This window comes from Perna viridis, chromosome 6, assembly GCF_037379345.1.
Source record: "Perna viridis isolate PV_CMFRI_1.1 ecotype Kerala chromosome 6, ASM3737934v1, whole genome shotgun sequence".
NCBI classification, from domain to species: Eukaryota; Metazoa; Mollusca; class Bivalvia; order Mytilida; family Mytilidae; genus Perna; species Perna viridis.
In genome coordinates this window covers 45,686,293-45,699,772 of record NC_142450.1, presented here as the reverse complement: position 1 = coordinate 45,699,772, position 13,480 = coordinate 45,686,293, and positions in this window count along the sequence as shown.

Genomic DNA, 13,480 nt, shown 5'->3' with positions numbered 1-13,480 from the left:
AACCTTTCATAAGGGCTTTTAATTCCTGGAAAAAGTGTATGGGAGGGTTGGACAGCACATTTTTTTATATCCCACCACCCATAGAATTAAAATTAAATATTCACAACAAAGCATTACTATTTATGCCTAGAAATACCCCCATCCATACTAAGATGCTGTCCCCTATACATTTTATCATGAAAAAGCCTTAATGTTTTTACATATATTTTGATGTAGATTTTCTTATTTTAAATTGTAATTAGAAAGTTAGGACGATCAGTACATGTTAAAAACTCCAAAACAGCTCAAGGGAAAATTTAAAGGAAGGTTGGGAATCGTGTATATACACATAAAGGAATATAGTTACTGTCAGAGGACTTCAATCTTGTCAGCACAACTCCTAAACGACTCCAGGGATTTTTATGGGATTTTGATAAAATTTTAAAGGAAGGTTTGGCATCATATGTAGATGTGCATGAGGGTAGATCAGCTAAAAAATTGTGTTGTGTGCTATGGTTGACCTGAAAGACAAATTAATGATTTTGCAATACAAATTCATGTCTGGGCTGTAACTTTGTCATCATTTGGCATATGCATTTGTTAATTTGCATGAGGGTAGATCAGTTAAAATTTTCTGTATAATTTTGAACCTCCAAAATGTTCATAATTCACTTTTTAATGTAATGTGGGGTCTGTAGAGATGATTTCCATCTCAATGTAGCCTAGTTTTGAGAAAATAAAGGCCCTGCATTTTTTTCTGTGATGCAAAGAGCCAAAAGTTATTTTTTTTAATATGAACTGTAAAACATTAGGGCATTGTTAATTGACCATGCCTTTTTGTTGTTTTGGTATGGCATGTCCTGCTTTTTTTCTTGAGAAGTTTGGCTCCCCCTCAAAAAAATTAAATGGTAGTTCCCCATTATGGTGAGAGGAAACAATTTCTAGATTAAGGTTTAGGCGAATTTCATTGACAAAATCAATTAATGAAACTGTTACTGAAAAGATAGCAGTTGAATCAAATAACTAATTACATATTTCTAAAATACTCTTATATAATCCTACATAGCTCGGCAAACTGTGATGCCAAACTGTCCTTATTCTATGGATAAAGCTTTGTGTATGCGTAAAACACTAAGTTGTTATATAATATCTAACAGTTAGCATATTTACGTTCCAGTATTTATAAGCTATTCACTTGTAATTTTGTTCTATGGAAATTAGAACTGCATTATAAAATGGAGTCCTTCAGTCGCAAATGATCTTTGACAATTAAAATTAGGTGACAGAAAAAGTTCATACAAAGAAGGCGCTATGGAGGGTGCAGTTTGATACATCCACATAGGTCGAACCCAGAACAATTTGGGGCAAGTATGAACAAACCACTCATTATCACTTAGCTTTGAATTTTTATTGTGATTAAACATTTACCACAGGATAAGAATTTCACCAACTTCTAAATATTCGCATAATTTTATACTACTACTCCACTTCATGCTGCAGATCTACGCCATGTTTACCGCCATTGCGTCATACATGTAGATCTAGCTTCCTACAAGATAACGATGTACCTCTTAAATGTCATACACGTGTTTTCTTGCTTGCTTGAATGAGAACGAGAAGTTTACATGAAATGATCGGTTAGCATTGAACATTACCCAGTTGTCGATTCATGCACAGGGGTATATAGGTTATATACATTAGCAGGGCCCCGATATTTATAAATATTCATTGCCAGCTGTTTAATCTGGTTCCAATCTAGTAACGTCAATATCATAAACGACTCAAAGACCGCTAAAATGTACCTCTTTCAAAAAAAAATATACAGATGTCTGTGTTTCTTTGCCTTTATGAGAACGGGAAGTTTACATTAAAAGATGAAATGATCGGTTAGCATTGAATTTATGTAATATTACCCAGTTTCCGATTCAAATACAGGAGCTCGTACAATTTACTATATAGGTCTCGTACATTATCAGGGCCCTGACATCTATATAAAGCCATTGCCAGTGTTTAATCTGGTTCCTGGTAACTCGTTGTTTTGATTGAAAACATTCGGGTCATCATGATTACAAAAGAGTACTCGTATAAAGGGAACCAAGATTCTAGCAGAAGTCACTCGATTTTAGAGTACATCGCATTCGTGCCATTTTGGATGTTCAAAGTAGGCCAAAATCAGTCGCAGAGAATATTCGACGATTAGCGTCTTTGAAGACTTCAGTCTTTGATTTATAACTCTTCTCTGACATTACCGAACCAATTAGAACCTAACATTGTATGAATGTTTCTAAGGGTATTCTGCCTAGAACTGATATGGAGGTTTTTGATCCATAAACAAACATGGCTGTAGTTGCTAACAAGAGGCTCCCAGGAGTCTGAATCGCTCACATGGTTAAATTTTTGCCTTTCAAGGGCAATAACTCTAATAATGAGCTGTCTGGGGATCATTTCAGCCATTGAAAGATTCTGTCTATTTATCATAGTTTTTTTTTTAAAGACACAGGCTGAAAACTAAAAAATAATTCACTTTACAAGGACAATAACTAACCAGGAGTCGCCCGACAACTGTAGACTTTTGTCAGGCGCATAGCTGCCGTTAGGCAAAAAAGCTTTTGCCTGCACTTAATTTTGCCATTTTTTTTCTTTTTTTTTGTGATAAAATACATCCAGGAGAGGCATAAATGATGCTCTAAAACGCTATCTCCGCGGAGATTCGACCCCCTGCCGTAATTTTGCCTACACTTCAATTTGGCCTCAGCTACGCGCCTGTTTGTAGGCCTTACACATAGGATCATATCGACAACTGAAAGACTTGGGCTAAACCTAACGGTTTTTGAGATATAAGAGAAAAACCTCTGACTGACCCCTTTGTTTTATTTTAAGTAACAGACGGTTGAAAAATTCCGAATTCAGGTCATGCAGAATACCCTAAGAAATATTCATATTAAGTTTGGTTCTAATTGGTCAAAACGAAAATTTGACCAAAGACAGATCTCGTCATGCCGAACACTTTTACCCCTATGTCAGAATTTGGCTAGACCTGATGATTTTGTGGATGTATATGAAAATCTTCTGTCCGACTTCTATTTTTAGTAACGGCAGTCATATTTTTCAACGGATCAAAAATCCCAAAATCATTTCAATTCAGAATATCCTTAAGAACATTCATACCATATTTGGGTCCAATTGTACCGCTATAACCTTGGTTCCCTTAATTACTCTTTCATGTAAGGTCAGAGAGAATTTTTGTAATAACTTCAACATGGGTTACCAAATTAAAACAAAATATTGACCACAGATAGATCTCATCATGCTGAACACTTTTAACCCATGACAGAATTTGAATAAACCTTACGGTGTGGGGATATATGCGAAAGTCTTCTATCTGACTCTATGTTCTATTTTTAGTAATGGCGGCCATGTTTGTCAACGGATCAAAAATCCCCACATCACTTCTATGCAGAATACCTCAAGGGACATTCATACATACTTTGGTTCTAATTCGTTAAGTAGTGTAAGCGGAAAAGAGTTTTGGAAAATTGTTAACGACTACAACGACGGACGCCAAATGATTGCAATAGATCACATTGATTTCGGACAAATGAACTAAAAATAGAACTTAGGACTTGGGAGCAGTTTTTCGCATATACCTCCAAAAAACATTAGATTTATAGCCAAATTCTGACATAGCGTAAAAGTTTTGAGCGTGATGAGATTTATGTAATTGTTATCAAACTTTCTTCAAATATGTTTACCCATGATGGAGTCGTTGCCCTTTTTGGTCATATTTTTTGTTATTTATAATGTTATTACTTTCAAAAATCTTCTCCTCAGAAACTACTGGAAAGAATTAAATGCAGGTATGATTGTTTTTTTTAGAGGATCCTGCGCAAAATGCAATTTGGATTTTTGATACACGAAAAAAATTGGCCACTGTTGCTAAAACAACACTGGGGTCAGACAACAAGTTTTGGGATATATTTCGTAAACCGTTAGGTTTAGCCAAATCTGACATGGGTGAACGTGTTCAGCATGGAGAGATCCATTTATTATCAAATTTTTATGAAAATCTATTAACCTATGATAATGTCTGTTTTGGAGATTTGGAGGGGGGGGCAATTTTTGGTCTTATACTTCCAAATATCTTCTCCTGTGAGACAAAATACAAGAAAGAATTCAATGAAAATTTATATGATTGTTCCTTAGGTGTGAGCGTTGTGATATTTTATCCATGAAAAAATATGGCTGCTTTTACAAAGAATCCCAAAATCAGTTCAATTCAGAATATCCCTAAGAACATTCATATCATATTTGAGTCCAATTGTTCATGTAAGGTCAGAGAAGATTTTTGCAATAACCATGTGAGTTAATGAGGCTCTTTAGAACCTGTAGTTATATGACTGAAAAAAATGATTGATATTGTTGTCGGTTAACTTTTGATATCTTATAGTAAAACTTACCAGATCTTTTTGAAATTTTAACACATTGATCCTACCTATATATTTTATAGAGATTTTTGCCCTATTGTAAACAAGGGGCAAAAAGGGAGAAAAAGGTATTGTAATCAGAATTGACAGAAATCTGAACTTGATGTTGTCAATATATGTTCATTTTGAAATTCTGTTTTAAGAGTTTTTTTTACAAAATAGACTTAACATACACTGTATAGGAGTATGACATTAGGCCGCAACTAAAAAAAATCACCTTATTTCAATTTGGTCTGATTTGGAAATTTCTTTTGCTAGTTTATTTACGCTGCCTGTATATTTCAAGCAGATTTCAGATACCTCTCAGTATAAATGAAAGGTCAAAGTGGGCCACATAAAAAAATCAACTTTGTTATTTTTGGTCCAATTTTTAATTGGATTCCTCTTGAAAACCCATGCCTGTATTTTTTTATCAGATATCTAGCATTGATCATTTAGTGACCACCCTTAAAGCAGAACTTTCACCTGTAATATTTTGCAATATTGTGTCTAAACCAGTTGTTGTGTCTATAATCAGTTGTAAGTCTGCCAAAATACTTGTATTGTGTCCACACTAGCCCAAAGTCAACACAATTCTGTTTTACGTGTGTTCATCAAAGACCTTTGTCTGAACAGATTTAAGCAAATATTTGACCACAGATAAATCACATCATGCTGAACACATTTTACTTGCCATCACTTGGCGTTTTTCGTATTCTGTCGTTGTCGTTAACGGTTCTTCAAACTACTTCTCCTCTGAAACTACTGAATGGATTTGTATGAAACTTTTTATGTTTGTTTCTTAGAGCATCCCGCACAAAATGACCGTTTGGATTTTTCGAAAATATGGTCGTCGTTACTAAAAATAAAACATAGGGGTCAGACAGCAGTTTTTTGCATAAATATCCAAAACCGTTAGGTTTAACCAAATTTTGACTCGGGTGAAAGTGTTCACCATGATGAGATCTATCTGTGATGTAATTTTGGTGAAAATCTGTTGACCCATGTTGGAGTTATTGCCATTTTTGGATGTTTATTGCCGTTTTTCATGTTATTACTTTCAAAAATCTTCTCAGGTCTACAGTACGGAATTGAATTAAAGTTGGTAAAACGTGGCCACTGTTACTAAAAATAGAACATAGTGGTCTAAATACAATTTTTTTTTGCGAGTAACTCAAAAACGTTGAATTTAGCAAATTTCTGATGGAGAGTAATATTGTTCACCAGAAGACGGAACTTCGCAGAAATTTCCAAAATGATTTGTTGTCTTCGTAGGAGTTATGGCCCCTGATGGAGAGTAATATTGTTCACCAGAAGACGGAACTTCGCCAATATCCAAAACACAAAAATGGATGCCTTTTTGCAACCATTTTCATCAGTTGCTCTGATTCCAATGATTATTGGTTTCTTTAGAAAGCATATATGTGTTTTAAGTTGAATGGTGATATCGAAAGATTGTTCTGGGTGGCCATTTTCCCGCTTATTTTTATGGTTTAACTTAATTTTATGTTCTTTTTCTGCAAATGTATATTGGGCTAATGCCCCTTTTAGTCCTAGTGGAATAACAGGGCATAGGGGGGACCTCCGCCCAATTTTTCCCAGAGGTTCTAAAAAAAGCTTTGAAGGCATTTCCAACATTTTACAGTGCCTTAGGTATTCTTTTGAACCTACAGAATTCATCAATATATGCTCTTTTTCAGCAACTTTTTGTCAAACGTGGCAACAAAGCATGATACCTTTACTTACTTAGTTAAAAGGCATGGTTTGCAAGATAAGCAATTCAGACTTGTTCTTATGTCAGAATTATGCTTAACCTAATGGTTTTGGAGATATATACACAAGAAAATTCTGACTCCTATGTTCCATATTTTAGTAATGACGGGCATATTTTTCGACGGATCAAAATGCCCACATCAGTTTTATGCAAAATACCCCAATGAACATTCATGCAAAATTGGTCCAGTAGTGTCAGAGGAGAGTTTTCAAAAAATGTTCATGGCGACAACAGAAGCAAGTGATGGCAATAGCTCACATGGCCATTCCAAAAAAAATTATAGGGCCTCCCACAATGTCTCTGGAACAATGTGTTTAAATTAAAAAAAAATGAGATAAATTTTACTTAGGTTATCGTAAACTAAAGTTAACGGAGTCTTATAAAAAGATCGAATAATCTTACACAAGTTATTGTAAATAAAGTTAATGAACACCAATGAAGACATGGGGATACCATTAAACAACCAATTTAAAAAAATAGTTTACGGATGATATCGACACGGAGAACAGTATCAGATCATTTTTTTACCAGAGAGGTCTTTGTGACGTACGTGAATTTGAATATTTCACCACCTGTGGTGTATACATGTATCATTATTTCCCAGTTTCACATAATCTACATTTTATATAACTTGGAAGTCATCAACAAGACGTGTTATTCTCCACGTAACTGAGAGGTGGTAATTATAAGTGACAATAGATTCTGTGAGGTATACAATTTGTCTATTACTAAAAGTTGAATGTCATCCGAGTGTTATATGGTTTCATAAGGTTTTGGTACACATATTTCAGCCTTTTTCTTAGCCAACTCCAACAATAGAAGTCAAATTAAACTTTATTATTATATAGATAGCAGTGTATCGAATGATCCCAGTGTAATTAATTTCTATAATTCACACTGTGAAATAAATTCGGTAATTTCACTCTTGTGCTTTCTCCCGCCAAAACGTTACAAATTTAATATCAATCCGCCAATCACAGAATTAAAAATTAATGTTGAAAATATCGATAAATTATGGAGAACATCTATATAATAAATAGGGTAATCAGTTCACTCGACCCAAGAACGCTTCAGGATTTAACTCGTGTGCGGAAGAAGTTCATCAGGACGAAGCCCTTCATTGATTTTCTTTACTGCGTTGTTATTTTTTATTTCATGTTTTTGATAGACTCAGCGTTAATATTAGTTCCCTTAAGAATGGTCTTAAGTACCTGTCTTTATAAAAATCAGAAGAGGTGATTCATGCATGTCAAAAACCCACCGAATTCACTTTTATTTCTTATTCAGAATCAGTTACAGACCACATAACCAATCTTAGTTTTTCATTTGGATATTGCGCTTATGAGATAAAATTTATATAGATTGTGTACACATGAAATTAGCACTTTGCAAGAGTTATCGTTCTTGAGTTTGTTCGATTTGGTTGATTTTAGTGGGAGATAAATGTATGATTTGATGGAAAGGAAAACTGATACGTGAAATATAGCACATATAGATTGAAAAAAAAGCATTGTTTGTTCGGTGGGTTTTTTTTCACCATGAATCACTTTAATATGGACAGTGTATGAATTTTATATGGACTGGTACTTAAGTTCTCACTTATTGATAATATAATCTAGGCCACTTACGAATGACTGTTCAATGTTTTCGGTCAATGAAGAAATAACCTAAATCACGTGGTGCACACTAAATAACCTGCGTAGCAGATTATTTTTTACTGTGCACCACGGGCATTGAGATTATTTCAAGCAGACTGACAAATATAACAAGTCATTCCTCATAATTTAATTTTGGTATTAAAAAATGCTACTGGTAAATCATTCTAAAAGATAGATGACGTCACAGTCACATTAAAAATTTTGTTTGTTTGTTTGTTTGTTGGGGTTTAACGCCCGAGCAGCGATATTTCAGCTATATTCAGGCGATGAACATGAAGTGGATGATAAAATGAACATGAAATGATGATGAAATGAAAAATGGGATGGGACACAAGGATAATGGGGTCGAGAAATTTTGATTGCCACTGGAAATAGGGAGAGGCGAGTAGGGTCGGGCAATTTAGCCTTCTGTGGCGGAGTACTATGGTTCCTACTCCGGGAGAATACCACAGTAGGGTTTTTTTACGAACGAGGAACGTGGCATCTTTCCCAACACGGTGCACCACTATGGTTTGCGGTCAGGTTTTCCGTATTACAGCCTGAAAACCCCAGCATGTAACATACCAGGGGTACCCCATTCCACCACCAGGGGCACACAAACCAGTTGCTCTGTGGGCAGAGCGCCCTAGCCCCCGGCTAAGGTTGTGAGCACTATTTAGTCGTCTTTTACGACAAGCTTAGCGCTGTTGCAGGCCTATTCTTTTGACACCCGGACCTGCACAGGTCTACAAATTTTGGTCTATGAGATGATGGACAGTTTTATTTTATCCAAACCGGAAGCATGTAACTTCTGAAATTATTTTTTTCAAAGATAAGCTGTCCTACATGAGTGTCTATAGGATCAAAGACATGTCCCTAAAGCTGCACACTAAAACCAAAATTTCAATCAAGGCTTTCCATGACAGATTGACATTGGTTTTACGATTTTGGCACAGGCCCTTGGGACCCGGTTTTTTTTTAATCACAAAAATATCATTAAATCATTTTGTTTCATTTTGTTTGAGTAGTATATGTATTCTCAGACATGTCCTCTTGCTATTAATTCTGTTTATGAAGGAGATAGACGAAAGACTAGGTATTATAGTATAAACAGCATTAAATAGCAAGCGGACATGTCTGAGAACACACACATTTTTTTCAGTTTCCTCAAATATGGAAACAAAATGATTTAATGATATTTTTGTGATTAAAAAAATCCTGGTCCCGAGGGCCTGTGGATTTTGGCAAATAACTCGGGACAAGAATTTCGAACAGACTCTGTTTTGTGCTAATCTGACACATTATTTTACATAAAGCATGAGTCTCTTATTTCAATGTTAATAAAATGAAGAAACTATACCAAAAGATAATCAAAGTACCCATGAACTGAATCAATTTATATCGATCGTAAGAATTTTACGCCTAAAATCATCGTCAATCGTGCGTGGATCGAATTCAAACGTATTGTACACAAGCTTATTTTTATAAATGGTTCACGTTGAACTCGTTGTTTTATTCTTAAAATCACAATTCTGATTACGAAGTATTTAATATTGGTTTCCATGGAACACCTAAATGAATGAACACATAGCTCTCCGGTATAATGCATATTTGAACTACACACTGTTAGTTGGCCATTCCCAGTTTTTAAATTTTCAGGTGGAAATTCAATTTATCGACGTCCAGGTCGAAACTGTTAAATCATTCAAAATAAAGCCACAATCATTGAGATAAATGATACACGTTCCTCTAAACTAGCTACATTTCCCCGTTGATAAGCTTTCTAGCTCAAGTGCTACAAGTTAATCCATAGACGCCTATGTGTCATGTAAAAGCGCTTAGTTTCTGGGCACCTATTTCCAGACACACATACATTAACGATAAAGTCTTAGAATGTATTTGTGTCAATCTTGTCTGGTGCAGGAAACATTTGCCATGCACTTTTAAGGCCCTGGGGCACCTACAGCTCTATTATATTAACAAACACATGGCCAAAATAGCCAGATAGAATGATTATTGCAAAAACTAAGAACACAAGACCAAAATATGACACAATTCCCGAGAATTCATAATCGAAATTCCTATGGCATCACCTATGCAAAGTTTCATTTTTATTTGTCTGATTAGGGTTTCTGAATTCACGAGGCAGTAATTGTAATAAAAATACATCAGGATGGTTTCGGGGGTTATGGACAAAAGATAAGTGGCAAATAATAGCATGAAATCCCTTCTTTAAACAAGTTTCTTGTTCGTTACCACTCCAATGCCCCTTTTATCCGCAAGGGCCTGCATAAAAAATCTGAAGACAGCTCCTCCAATTGGTACACAGCATTCCTCTTATATTTTAATTCAATGATTGATAACTACTAATAATTTCTCAGGGTTATCATTTCTAGCTAAGCATCAAATTTTTATTTCATGCTTCTAAAAACAAATAGGCAACTTAATTATATCGACACTGAAATACTGGTTTCTGGTGCCATACCACTATTTCTGGTCTCCATTACTTTACATGTTTAATCCAGCTATTTATAAGCCTCATTTTTTTACATCATGCAGTACAGATGGTGATAGAGCTGTTTCATTATGATGGTCACCCTTTACCTTATCTTTCATGAAAATAAACATACCTTACGTGCCTCATGAGAACGGTAAAGTGGGATATGATTTTTTTCACCCTACATTGAATATTGAAAATGAAGTTTGTAAGATTACTGCTGGTTCATTCAGATTTCAGATTACACCAAGTTTGTATACCTCTACCAACTAGGAGAATGATATGGTGCAATAATGGGACTACTTCGTGTCATTACGAACTACTTTCCTTTGTGTGCAGGCGGCTGGTTCCCGAAATCGTGGTATTACACCTTCGTGTAAATGCATAGAAATAAACAGGTACTGGTAAGAGGTTAGAAGTCAACTGTTATTAATTGGATCGTGGTTAATACAAACCAAATTAATCAGCACAATTAGTTCCCAGTAAAAGTTGTTTATTGGCGTAAATAACATAGAATTTGATATATTAGAAATACCTATTAAGTCGACCGAACTATCTGCATTTGAACCTTAGTGGGGTATAACAATGGGACTATTTTCCTGCGGTAGTGTAAGATATTTGCAGATGTTATTAGGCTTTACCAATCTAAAGGCTCTGGCGACTGCTATATCAGTTCTGATCATCGATCTAAATTGACAAGAGGCTAAGTGCAGCCTAAATCGCTCACCTGGTTAAATTTGGTCTTTCAATGGCAATAAATTTAACTAGTGGAAGGACTTATCATAAGGATCATTTCAGCATTTGAAAGTTTCTATCTAATATACTTTCAAGACATTGGCTGGGAACTGAAAAAAAAACCCATCATTTTTCGCCCTTTCAAGGACAGCAACTCCTACAATGAGTCATCTGACAACTTTGATCCCTGGACACTTTTGTAGGCCTTATAATAAGGACCATTTTACCAATTGAAAGAACATTGCTTAACCTAACGGTATTGGAAATATATGAAAAAAACTTCTGACTGACCCCTTTGTTCTATTTTTAGTAACAGCGGTTATCTTTTTCCATGGATCAAAAATCCCTATAACGGATCTATGAAAAATACACTAAGGAACATTCATACCAAATTTGGTTCCAATTGGTGAAGTAGTGTCAGAGGAGAAGATTTTTGAAAGAAATAACATTAAAAATAGCAAAAAAAAGTCGAAAAGGGGCAATAACTCTAACATGGTTTAACCGATTTAAATGAATATTTGACCACAGATAGATCTCATCATGCTGAACATTTATACCTCATGTCAGAATTTGGCTAAACCTAACAGTTTTGGAGATACAGTCGAACCTCATTAAGTCGGAGTCGTAGGTACCATGCACAAATGTTCGAGTAATCCGAGGTCGAGGATAAACCGGAAATACTAGTAGTTTGGTCCATGATTGTTTCTGTATTTACATCATTTGTAGTACTTGTACATGCACATGTACTTCACTTTACACGGTACTTCGTAATGTCAAACGTTTCATATCGGAAGATATTTTTTTTTGTATATCATGTTTGAAATACTGAACGGCACCAAGTGTTTTAGTGATCTTTTTTTTTATTTATTCTATATCAGAAACGTAATAGTTCATAACATGCTGCTTTGTTTGATTCACAATCAGGAGTATCGTCAAACAATGTGCTCTACAATATTACGATAAAATTTCAAATTCATTAGTGAAACGAATGTAGTCGTTGGAAATACCCTTACTATCGTCTGTTTGATGTTTCATTAAATAGTCAGATACCATTACAATTCATCTGTATTTTTCAAAATATCAAAACTATCCGATATCACTATTAGTGTAAATCCCGACGTGTTATCAATAATTTAAAAATTCGTTTCTTTTAAAAACGCGCAATTTTTAATTAATTAAATAAACAAACCCAACTATAAAGAGTGTCAACAAATCGATTTTAAAAGCCACGCTAATTGTTGTTAAAACACACTTCGATCATGGTTTGTAACAAAGCAATCAGTTTTCCGACTAATTAGTTGACTTCGAGACATCGGGGTTAATTAACCTCGAAGTCCTATCGAGGGGACTGATTACCTCGAATTATCCGAGGTAAAATTGTATTGGAGTAAGGGGAGTTTTGCTGGGACTTAGTAATTAGTTCGAGTTATCCGAGATTTCGACTAATCCGAGTTAGACACATCGAGGTTCGACTGTATATGTGAAAAACTACTGTCTGACCCCTATGTTCTATTTTTAGTAACAGCAGCCATGTTTTCAATGCATCAAAGATCTCCACATCAATTCTATGCATGATACCCCAAGGAACATTCTTATTAAGTTTGGTTCCATTTGGTCCAGTAGTGTCAGAGGAGAAGAGTATTGAAAAATTGTTAACGACAACGGACACGAAGTGATGGCAGTAGCTCACATGGCGAAGGCCAGGTGAGCTAAAAATAGGCATGAACATAAATCAAATACAAGCACATTTTATGTAGTTTACTTTCCACAAGAAGTCTTTGTAAAATTTATACACAGGTAATAGCATAATATATATATATTTATCTATCTTTTCTGTACAATATGAGTGCACAATGAAAGGCTTATAATATCAACAGCAGCCTCAAAAATTAACAACCAATCAAAATCAACAATGATTTCATACACAAATTGTAACTGCTGATTATGGAATTGTTATTCAAATTTGCTGTAGATTAAAGAAAGGCATGAAACAGATGAGGGGTAAATAAGTACACTACACATATTTCTGTTATACCAGACAGTAAGTTATTTCAGCACAATATGGTCTAAATTTCGCTTGATCAATGTAGACTTACCAAGTGCTCATCAGATTGTGAATTATGTAGTCTCTAATTAACATGACAGACTGATTATGAATTTTAAATGAGCTGAATTATGTTCAAAATTAGATAAATATGTTGACAAATTTCAACTTTAAGTGGTATAACACCAATACTAAAACAAATATTCAACATTTTTTAGCGGTTACAAGTATAGGCTTATCTTTCAATTGAGTTGGATTATTTTATTTATCAACTGAGATATGAATTATTCACAATGAAAAACAATAAACAGAGATAACTGATACAGTAACAATGATCACAACACTAACATT